The following is a 12584-nucleotide window of genomic DNA, read 5'->3' as shown; positions in this document are numbered from 1 at the left end:
TAAATATAACAATATGATACTCACACTAAAGATAAAAAGACGTTCGATTTTATGGTATAATTTTTTTTAAACAAATGACGTATAAAAAAGTTATGGATGTTTAAAAAATAGGGCGAAAATAGCATGTGACTTGCATGTGCATCATCTTTTTATTCACTTTGACAAAATTACCATTTCCACGTGATTTCTTTTAAGACACTTGTCACTCTATAGTGGCTACTTACACTTCTTATTTTTATACTACTTTGTAGAATAACTCAACCCCACTATATATATCTATACTACTTTAATAAGCATACTAGTCTAAGTACCCGTGTGTTACACGAGTTGAATAAAATAAATATTAATAGTTGTTTACGAAGTAATATTAAGAAAGAAACAATATTCGGTAAAATCAGTTACATATTTATTAGATATAGATATGTAGAATCCATGATTTCAAACTTCGTATGGACCGAAATAAATAAAACATGGACCATGATAAGCGTTTATCAAATGCAATTTCACTTTTATATTATACACGGGTGGACCAACAATAAAATATATTATTTAACACCGTTTACATAAACCTTTTAATTGAATAAACGTTGAACTAGTAACGTGAATATATAGTTACACCGAATTGAAAGAAAGAAATAATTAAGACAAAAATTACAACTCGTTAAACACTACCTCACGTTTATAGATATAATCAACACATAAGAATTGCAGGAAGTCCAAAACCCACCTTCCATCCAGCATGATCTTGAATATAAACATTACCCGCGAAAGTGATTAGAACTGCAGTCGCACAAGCAGCATAATACCAACCAAAAAAAGCTTTCTAAGGCTCTTCCATTGTTCACATTGTTTTTATTGTCAATTTGATATGCACCAGATGCTAAAGAACATGGTTTAACACCACCTGACCCCATGGTGTTGAATATGAAGGCTAAAATCAAGAAAGCAAACTGAGAATGTGTGGATTGTTTGTAGATTTGGGTGAACTGATTGTATGGAGGTGGTTTTAGTTGTGGGACCATTGTGGTTAGCCTTGAAGGAACCAAACTCGTCTTCTGTCTTAAAATATCTCTTCCCGCCAGCCCTCATTTTCTGTATAAAACTTTGTAATTTCAATTCCAATGATAAGTTAAAATACACTCATAGTTAAGTAAAACGACTCTTTAAGAGTCCAAAAAACACAGAGCATTGATAAAATAACGAAAGGTCGATACGTTGAGCACCTACCCTTTGATACAACTCTAAAAAACCTGTCACCCTTGCAAATAACGAAAGATCTAAAATTAAAGTACCTGCCCTTCAATACTATTCCAAAAATCCTTCACCCGAACATTAAGAGAGCAAAATATCAAAACTTTAATCACATACCTACGACACAACTCTAAAAACCCGTGACCCGGAAATTATAACAATGAAAGATCAAAACTTTAATCACCTACCCTTCTATACAACTCTAAACCCATCACCTGGACATTAAAATTATGAAAGATCGAAAATTTAATCATACCCTTTGATACAACTCCAAAAACCCATCACCCGGAAGATTAAAAAAAGCCGAAATAAAAAATTCTGTTTTTATAAGGACGGTTTTCCAATAAATCGTAAACCAAACCATTTGCTATGCTTGGAAAAATAAAATCCAAATTTAAAAGTCAAAACCATTAATAATTACTCGATTCTAAATTTAACAATTAAAAATTATTCAATTATAACTCTAACAATCAATATAACATCAAATTTAGACAAGGCTATACGAACTACGAAATTTCGTATGAACAAATAAGTCAAGTGACTCATAGCAAAGTTAAGTGTTTTAGACAAAAATTAATGTGTTTCGAGTGAATTTTAACGTTGGAGAAGATTAAATAATGTTACAAATTGAGTCAATTTTAGTGGTTGACATTTGGTGTTATATTATAAATAAAGGTTTTCTACTCTTCATGACATGATCTAAAAGTTAAACCAACTAACAATCTTTATAGTTGTAATCATATTCAATCTCAAATCTATATAATAGATTTACTTGTCTGCATCTTTTCTAGAAACGATCACATCAAAAACGCCACAGACGACCTTGTTTCTTCTGCTCCCGCCTTCTCCTGGATCATCATAAATCCTAGCATTCCATAAATTTAACCTTAAATCCTAGCATTAACTTCAGTTAAAAAATCAAATAATATTATCTGAATATAAATTGAAGTGCTTACATTCAAGAAACGGTATAAGATCTAGAAGTGTTGTGTCTTCAACTTCACATTTCCATGGTTCTATTGCTACACAGTTCGCTGACTTTAGGCAACTATCAAGAGCATTACCACTCACATAAAAAAAACCTTGAAGGATCTCTGTTAAGCTTTGACAAATCCTACAAAAAGGGTCAACATTTTCTGCTTTATCATATACTCTATCCACCGTATAAAAACATTTACTCTTTCTAGAAAAAAAAAACATTGTAAACTTATTGAAACTATAATTTGCAAGCTTTGACTTTTGACCATAAAGTCAACATGTAACTCCATTATGCTGGGAACAAATATATTATATAATTTGAGCAGTTTTCTTAATATATCTTACCCTAATTGTCCTACAGAAATTTCGAGGATCTCTAGGATTCTCAAAAGGATAAGCTCCCATGAGTATAAGAAAAAAGAGTCACCCCACATGACCATACATTATCGATCTAAAACAAAACATGTGATCAAACAAAACAGTGGTATGTTTGCATGTGTGGCAATTTGACCCATTTATTTGTAAAATGGTCATTTGGGTTACGCTTTTTCTGTATCAAGATCAAACAGGTAAACAAAAATAACTTAGCTTATGAAATGGATCAAACAGTCGGCTAAAAATAAAATCCTATTACTTTATTCAAATGACTATATTATTACTGAAGTATGTAATTTATGTGATTCTATTTGCTCAATAAGTATTTGCAAATGGGTCAATCCAACCCGCATATAAAAACAACTATTTTGACCCGTTACCCAACTCGCGTGACCCACCATTTTGCCCCTCTAGTCTTTTCCTACAAAACAAACTAACCAAAAGATGCAACAAAGTACCTTTGTGCATAATGTTTCACTGCATAATGTAAAATAAAGTTAAAAGAACATGGAACTATAGCAAAGGAGAATGGCCAGCCTGATTGATAGCATAGGTCTTATAAGTCAACACTCCACAAAAGTAAAGCATTTACTAAATATCGATTTTCTTGCTTATGTTATTTTAAAATCAAAATATGGAACTGTAGCCAAGGAAAAATAAAAAAAAATCAAGTATGTAATTGGATATATAGTTCGGGTAAACATGTATATCCACAATATTTTTTAAAACTAATCCCATATCCGTCAGGGTTCGGGTATACACGTCCCATATGTTACTGTTTTGAGTATACCCGTTGGGTTCTAGTTTTTTGCCATCCTTAGTTTGAAGCTTTTAGTTTTTTTATAAAGTCTTAGTGTTTGTTGATTTATAAGTAAATGACCCCAAATAATTACATAATCAAAATGATTTTTTTTTTTTTTTTTTTTTGCAACTTGCAACTATTCCTAAATGGATTAGTAAATCAACCAAAACAAACAATGTCTAAAAAATAAGGATTTGCTGGTATATCAAAAACAAACATGAAAAAAGCTAAACATATCTTATGCTTGTAAGTAGAGTTATGTAGTTTAATCCTATAAGTTCTTGTTTTCAACTATTTGGTAATGTGAACCACCTTTTGTTCTTCACAAATCATTTGGACAATAAACAATACACATATATAGGAAAGGTTCAAAATTCCAATAAGGGTGTCGTCATGATCCTTATGACCACCATGACCCTCCACATAGCCGTCATGTCATCCATCTTTAATCCACTATTCAAAATCACTACCCTAAAGGTGTTGTCATGACCCAAAACCACTATCCCCTTTATTAATGGTCGTAGGTGGAAATAATGCTCCAATCCATGACCCCACACCCCATAGCCTAAGAACATAATAAAAATAACAGCAATAAGAACCATCTTGAGACACTTACGTATGTCAGTTGAGATAGAAGATACACTTTATGCTATTCGAACAACTATCTACTTAAAACAAATAAAAAATATTTTTAAACAAAGAGGACAATTTTTTGAATGAAGATAAAAGCAGATTTATATCAAATATTATGTAAATGTTATAAGTGGTGACAAACAGAATCAGAATGTCAAACAGAAAACAAATAATATTAATAGAAAATTATAACTATCATAGGATTAAATTGGAAAAGCAAAGTAAGACTAAACGTTATCTCTACTGAACCGAACCAACAGGGATCACGCCCACTGAACCGAACTCAATCCAATATATATATGTGTGTGAAATAAATAATTAATTAACTCAAGTAATCGTTTATACCTTCCCTTACGTTGGTTTTAGAATCTGTGCCCACTAATACCCGCCGTAGACCGAGCTGACTTAGTGGGCTAAGTTTGACCAGTTAACCCGTGCCTTGAGTCATCTCCAAGTTGTCCCGAATACTTCACTCAAACCATAGTAACTGTCATCTGTTGATGTACAATGGCTAAGAGTTCCCACGCCGATGCCTATACCCACCGCAAATTAGTTATAGAATTTAATAGTAAATAGTTTTGTAAAGCAAAACCTTTCTTTTAAAACAGTTTTCAGTTCAAGTAAATCCAAAAAACCTTTAAGGATGAAAAAAAGAGCAAAGATTACCATCAGAAACACAGCCCAATCACCACAGATGTAGATCAAATCAGTTGTTAGTAAGTGAATCATCTGTTTATTTTTCTTGTCACCATTGGTAGTTTTTTGCATCAATCAATCATCAGTTGTTTTGGACCAACAATGATAAGTTGCTTTATTGTTCAGGTCAGTTGTTTGAAGAACATTAGTTGCTAGACATTATATTTTAAGTTCCCAAAAATAAATTATGGGGACACTTGACTTAAATGGTACGATGGTTGAAATTGTAACAACAGAGTGAAGCTACGACGGTTGAAATTGTTAACATCCTTACAATGCGCATATGAATCGATCTCCAAATGGGTAAATATTGTCTTAAATGGTCTTATTTGGTACCTTACCAAATAAGATTAGATGAAAGTTACCTGTAACAACAATAAACATCCACTATATTATAGCAAAAATCAAACGTAAGAACATATAAAGTTGACAAAAAGAACCTAAAATAAAGCTATGTAAGAACAGATAAAGTTATCAAATGGCTTCTTGACATTAACATCAAACATCTTTCAAAAATCCTCTTTTTTTGCTTAATGTAAAAAAATTTATGACATTAACATCAAACATCTTTCAAAAATCCTTTTTTTATCTTTATTATCCAACTTCCTTATAACGATTTAACCTCTTTGCATACTGGCACTTGCTAAACATCTTACGCTCCCATCTCCCAAAATTTGCACAGATTTACGTCACTATTCAACATACACACATACGAATATCTACACTAAATTGAAAGTTTAGGGTATCTAATTAACAAAAAACATATAAAGGAATTCTTGCTGTAGGGTTTCAGATAAACAAATATATATAGACATCGACATATAAAGTTAGGGTTTCTAAACATCAAATAAAAAGAAAAAATCAAACCGGCCATTAACCAATGTATCATTGTAAAATCAAAAGTACATATGAAATCATACGGAATCAGAGTAAAAACCTGTACAAATTGTGGATTCAGAGAACATACTTTCGCAAAACAAAACAGGCGACTTCAATTGTGGAGCGATGGAACAGGCAAGATAAATGAGAATGAAATTAGGGTTTTAAGGATTGATTGGAGAGACTACGTATCGGAGAAGATTTGTAATTGATTGATTGAGAATTGAGTGGGTTTCCATATAAAGAATTGAAGGAATTGAAGGAAATTGAAGGAAAATAAGAGAAAAGGAGAATGGCGCCCATTTTCACAATTCTCTGGCCAAATAGAGCTGCCACATCATGGTCAAATAGTCAACCATTATTTTGCTTTAGTATAATAGATAGATAGGAAGGGCAAGAATGGTCATTTGCCATTGTACAACCATTTAAAGCCCATTGTACAACCATTTAAGCACAAAGTGTTGAAAATGCCTTTTAATACGCGGCCAATAAAAGAACGGGTCATCAAAATTAGGGTTTGCTAGAACAAAACAATCGCCGCTCTTATCTCTCTCTTTCTCTCTCTGGCGATCTCACTCTCAGCCGCTCTCATCTCTCTCTCTCTAGCGATTTCATTCTCAGCCGCTCTCCGAGTAGATCTGCTTCATTTTCCAGAAATCAGAAAGATGAAGCTTTGTATAGTTGCAATCGGTGGAACTCGGGTCATCAAAAATAGGGTTTGCTGGACAAAACAATCGTCGCTCCTCTCCTCATCTTCTCTCTTTCTCCCTGGCGATTCTAGGGTTTCACTAAGAAACCAGTCGCTCCAACACCAAGATCGACTTCCTCAGTGATGAATCTCTCTAGATTCGACACCAGATCGACTGGTTTGACTTCTCGGTACCTTTCTTTTTACCACATCTTTTTTTTTTTGTTATTTAAATCGGATCTGTGTAATATTTCAGATCTACGGTTTGGTTGTGGGTGGAAGATGATGAAGATGACACAGATCTGCGCTGGGTTCATCAACGATGGTGGTTGTGGGTGGAAGATGATTACGATGTCACAGATCTAGCATCTTGTTATGCGTTGTTGGTGATTCGTAAGCTTAAAGTTTTACTTAACTGTGAATGGGTCAGCAATCCCTTCATATTTTAATTATGTGGTTCCGATTGTTTTAAACTGTAGATTGCAGTAGTTGTTACAAATGAAGTTACCCCCCGGAGAGACCTATTAACTTGACTTCTGTTCATGAAGATCCCCAAATCCCTGATGAAGAGGTTGGTAATTGGTTATATATTTTTTTATTATTTTTTTTAATCTTAACATATGCAGCATGCGTGTAGGCATCACGGTGTGCAGAATCTGGCGTGTGTTGTTAGGTATTGAGGGAATACTTCTGACTCTCACATTGTTAATCATTTGGTAAGCCCTAATTTTATGTGTTTTACTATTTGTTTATGTACGGAACATAAATTATTGCAGGCTTTTTATTGATATTGTTGTTGATTATTTCAGTTGGTGAAGACAGAGAGTGTGGTTCTTCTTTTTTGTATGGAGCCTTGCCATAATCTGAATTTCTTGAAAGATATGGAATGGGATCTGGGTTATTGGTGTCCACTTATTGATAATATATGTTTCTTGCAGTAGCTTTGTAAGGTTACTATATAAATTTCTTTATTTATTCTGTGTGTGTGTTTATAAAATGAAATGCGAAGTATAGAACCAGGAGGTGATTAGTATGTTTCGTGCAGGTTCCATCTGAAATAGAGCAGCTACAAGCCAGCCGGATCAGTGCTCAGGCCTCAGCAAATCAACAAGGTAGAAGAACTTTGGAAGACAAATCTGATGCAACTTTGGAAGATCTTAAGAAGCCCAGTGTAGATGATGAACCAACTGTCATGGTTTTTTAAACTGGTAACTTGGAATTATAAGTATGGTCATTGATTATTAATAAATTGAACAAACTTGATCTTGCTGATATGGAAAAACATGCCTACAAAAGATTTTACATATGTGTTTGTACATATCAGTCCATACATTTGAATTGCACTCAACTAAGTGATATTATTGTTAAAACATTGTGCTTATTTTTTTTATTAACCAGTCCATACATTTGATAGTGTTTTTGCATTCCCTTTTTCCTATATAATCAGCATTTCATTTCATTATTTTGGTATCTGTTTACGAGAAGCAATTTGAAGTTAAGGAATCGGAATTGAATGCGTGTTTATCTGATCCCAGTTATGAGCTGCAGATTATACTGTTATATTAGCTTGAATTAATGCAAAGAGATTTGGAATCAACCGAGTTTGGAATTTTTAGATTTTGAGCTTTTGTATTGTTTTAATTAATTGTTGATTTGAAATTATTTTAGTCTTTTAAGCATTGAGCTTCTGTTTAAAGTCATTTGCTTACATTTGAGAAAGCTTATTACTTATTTGTTCTCTTTTACACTACAAATGTAAGGGAATACACGTACAATAACGTTATAAAAGATCACAAAGTGTGTTTTCATTGAAACACTACTAATCGCAGTTTAAGTGTCAATATGTAAACCGTAATAGATTTTCAAAGATTCAATACCAAACATTTGATTTTACCGTTTTACCCTTTGTGTTTTTTAATGTTTTGTAATAATATACTGACCCGTGAGTTTTCTTACGCAGAAATCCATAATTCCTGCTAATTTCTACCGAGGAGTTCATGATTCGCAGCTGATCGGATTATCCGGTTACATAAAAGAGGTTACATTTATTCATTATTCCATTGTTTTCGGTCTTCAGTTGGAATCTTTTCATTTTGCTCACTTATTTCTACTTGTGACAGGGCCTTCCGGTTTTTGCTATCGGTGTAGGCCTCAGCACATTTGACAAAGCATCCGTAAGACTTCATTATACTGAATTGTGAAGTGACTCGATGGTATAAGTTTGAAATATAATGATATATATAATCTAAATGATAATTTGCAGGTCCACTATTATGTGCAGTCGCACTTTCAAATCAATGAATATCGTGATCGTGTGATTCTGGTGAGAAGAATATCGAATGATTAATACATTTATTTTTTCCTATTTAAGATGGCATGTCGATCTGTTTGCTTAAACGGGTTACACATGTCAACCCAAACACAGCCCGTTTATTAAACGAGTTAGGTAAACAGGTTAAATAGGTCGGACCACGAACTCGCTGTGTTGACACGAACACGACCCATCTAAACGTGTCCGCTGGCTCGACCTGAACTGACCTGAATCCTTTTAAACTAAACCCAAATCTGGAATTCCGTGTTAGGAAGGTGTTAATTGTCATTATAATTTACAAATTTTATTGATGTAATCATGTAATTTGCTTTTTTATTTGTTATACTTTTTGTAGATAATATGGTGGAAACGAGCACATGGATGAACTGGAAACGCTTTGTCAAAAGAGAGCCTTAGCATCGTTTCACTTGGATGAAAATAAGTGGGGTGTGAATGTTCAACTATTATCTGGTTCACCTGCTAATTTTGAGGTTTATAGGCTGTTCTTAAACCCCATGACCACATAATGGTGAGTTGTCTTTAGGTTCGGTTTTGAGCAATCCAAATTGTCTATGTTATATTGCAGCAATATATGTATTATATATTCAGGGACTTGACTTGCCTCATGGAGGACACTTGTCTCATGGATTCATGACACCCAAACGAAGGGTTTTGGGAACATCCATATATTTTGAATCGAGGGAGGAAGTGCTTGGGACGCCGTTGAGCCGAGCTAAGAGACACGAGCTTGTTAAACAACATGTTTCGAGTAACCGGCAGGTTAATCTTGGTAAGATATAACTATTATATACAGTTAACTTGGTTAATTTGTCGGTTTTCGGTTTGGTTCGGTTAATAACCTAATCAAAACAAGGGCTAAATTTTTTGCTTAGAAATACATGTAATGGAGATGTAAATACATGAAATATATGCATAAATACATGAAAATGATGTATAAATAAATGAAATGGAGGTATAAGTACATGAAATAATAGTATAATACATGAATGAAGGTATAAAAGTTTGAAATATATGAAAATATAAATGGTTCGGTTCGGTTCGGTTCAGTTAATTTGGGTTAACCGTACAAAAAAATAACCAATAACTGAGTTTCGGTTAATTCGGTTTGGGTTAATTCAGTTCGGTTTCGGTTAATGATGCGGTGATTGCACATCCGTAAAGGAAGTTATTATTATTAGTATTATTATTAATTATGAATTGGGTTTTGTAGGAAGGGACGGTTAACACATAATATGTTGGAGCTGATTCATTCGCATTGGCGAAGGGATCCGGTTTGTAAGGTGCGGTGTCTTGGCGTTCCGACTGTCGACACGCGAAACCTCTGTCGCGTTCTGCAGGTTTGTTAAGACACTTTGATTCATTATTTAGGTTTTGTAGGTTGTTTATTAATTCAAATGATAAACAAAAGTTTAGTTGTTTACTTAGCATGCCATTTTTATATTTGCAGGTAACAAATATAGTATAAAAGTTTGTTGGGCTAGATGTTAAAACTACCGAGAAAAGGAGGGCTATGCTGAAACATGTGGCAGATTTGAAGGGTTGCAACTGTAACTGGTCTCTACGTGCAAGGGACTAGGAGGCATATATTAAATGATGTACCAGGCTTATGTATTTCATATGTTATTTTAGTTTAGACCATAGAGGGTTTCGTGTTATAAGATTAGTTTCCTGCAACTTAGAAACAAGTGGTTTGCGTTTATGGCTACAAGTAATTTTCTATTTCAGTTGCATGTTTCGTTGTTATAGTAATACTAAATAGCTAATATCTACATGAATATTAATTTATACAGTAGGTCCAAAACTTTGAGTAATCATTCTTCTTGGTAATTCGAAGGGTGATACATAAAGTCAAAGTAACAATACACAGGTTCATATTGATATTGTTTCCAGCTTCATATTGCACTTTTTGAACTCATAATGTGCAGGTGAAAGTTTGCATTTTTGTCTTTAGGGCATTGTAATTAATATTGCTTTTTGTAGCCATACTTGGATGCATCAAGGTTTGTGAGAGCGCACAATAAATTTAGTTTATGTTTTATGAGTAGAAAAAAATTACCAAAACTTCCAAACCTGGCCTATAAAAAACTATCTTCATCTCATTGCTATATTCTAACCTCTTGACACATGATAAGAAAACTTAGGTTTTCAACTGGATAAATAACCCACAACAGAAAGTATACAAAATAAAACATTAAAGGGAAATGAAAACGGTTGAATTTGTGAGCTGTCTAATGTGTATGAGGTGAATGGTGATCTATCGATGGGCTATGAGGCTATCTAATATGCATATCATTGATGAGAAATCCCTTGTAAACCAAAACCAAAATAAAAAAAAAATCAAGTTTTAAATAATTTATGAGAAAATGTTGGTCTTCTAGGTTTGTAACAGAGTAAGGGCGAGAAAAAGGGAAAACGTTAAAAGTGATAGAACATTTAAACTTCATTTTTTTTGAACGGTGACTTTTTTTTTGAGTGACCCAATGTCACACCGTCTAAACGACGGCCCTACCCAAGATCTACCCAGACCACGTTGTCTTAACCGGGCCTACGTTGGGTGGGTCAGACTTGGTTACGACGTTCCCCGGAAACCGTACTACCTCCACACGAGATGCCTCGCTGAAGTAACAACCGAATGAAAACTGGGGTGCAGTTCATGATCAAACCGGTGGGTTTGTCACCATCATTGCCCAATATCCACCCCAATATGACACACGTGAGAATTGAACTTGAGTCTCTATTGAAAAATCCAAGTCTTTTACCACTATGCCACAAATGGGGATACTTAAACTTCATAGCATGTTAATTTTTGTTGGTTATTCTATTAATAAAGCACAAGATTCTAAAACCTATGGATATTCTTAAGAATATATGTTCCTATTTAAACTATCATAGACATATATTTTACTTCGTCCTAAATCAAAGGCAGTGATATATAACTTAACTAAATCAAGTATATATTCAAAAAATGGCCGATAAACTAGCATTCACGATTAAATAAATTTAATAGCCAATATAAGTTTTCTAAAGGCATTCGTGTTGTAGGCGGGGTTAAATCCAATTAGCAAAGCCATTTGAGTTAATGTAGTATTGCTACCTCCGAGGTCAAGAGTTTAGGCTAATAGGTTCCACCGAAGATGGATTTAATATTATTTAAGCAGTTTAAAAAACAAGGCATGCGTGTTATCTTTATTGGCATATGCCATTTAATTTGTACAAAATAAATCGTTAAAAAATTATATCAAACTTTGGTTAGAATTTAACCTTTAAATTATCTATACTATATTATAACACATGAGGGAGAAGCATTTTAAGATACCTAAAAATTAAGAATTCTCCAATCTTAATTTATAAATACACACCTAAATGCTGAAAAATTGTCTTTTAAACACCATTTATATTTTATCCCTCCATCTTATTACACTTAAATCCATGAGTTTAACAAAACTATAGATAATTAGTTACACTTTTCTCCATCCACAACAAACGGATAATTCTTTTACGTAGTCGTGCTATATCTTATAAACTATAATGTTTAAAAAAATTCAAAGGTACTGGGACCACCTACTCATTTTTGTTGACGTTTTGATAGTTGCCTTGGTAGAGACTTTGCCTCTAAGTGGGAGGTATTAGGTTTAATCTAGAGCAAGGAGTAAATTAAGATTTATATGGTGTAATTTTGGAGATGAGTATGTAAGCGTTATCATTAAAAAAATCAAGAAACATAGATAGACCACACATATACTACGAATATGAAAAATAACAGATGGTGATATACAATATATCAAGATAGGATTAAACAAATAGAAAACACAAACCGACCCAACCATGTACACCACAATGAAATGGACTAATCGATGACTTCGCTTATAACATATATCCACCACAATGATGGAACAATAAATATAGTATGAATAAAAAAATTACGAGAAACAAGTACCGCACTACATATT

The 12584-nt window shown here is 33.4% G+C and overlaps 2 long non-coding RNA genes across 2 annotated transcripts; one reads left to right on the top strand and one right to left on the bottom strand.

Annotated features, from left to right (window-relative positions):
• Positions 1-1677: 1677 nt before the first annotated feature.
• LOC110895138 lies at positions 1678-4571 on the bottom strand. The gene is made up of 3 exons (XR_002566922.2): positions 4385-4571; positions 2208-2365; positions 1678-2116 (listed from the first exon to the last, which is right to left on the bottom strand). It is a non-coding gene; the product is annotated as an uncharacterized LOC110895138 (long non-coding RNA).
• A 2168-nt stretch (positions 4572-6739) lies between these two features.
• On the top strand, positions 6740-7200 carry LOC110896761. Its single transcript, XR_002568145.2, has 3 exons — positions 6740-6873; positions 6940-7018; positions 7112-7200. It is a non-coding gene; the product is annotated as an uncharacterized LOC110896761 (long non-coding RNA).
• The last annotated feature ends 5384 nt before the right edge of the window (positions 7201-12584 follow it).

This window comes from Helianthus annuus, chromosome 4 (assembly GCF_002127325.2).
Source record: "Helianthus annuus cultivar XRQ/B chromosome 4, HanXRQr2.0-SUNRISE, whole genome shotgun sequence".
Lineage (NCBI taxonomy): Eukaryota > Viridiplantae > Streptophyta > Magnoliopsida > Asterales > Asteraceae > Helianthus > Helianthus annuus.
This window is presented reverse-complemented; position numbering and strand designations above follow the sequence as displayed.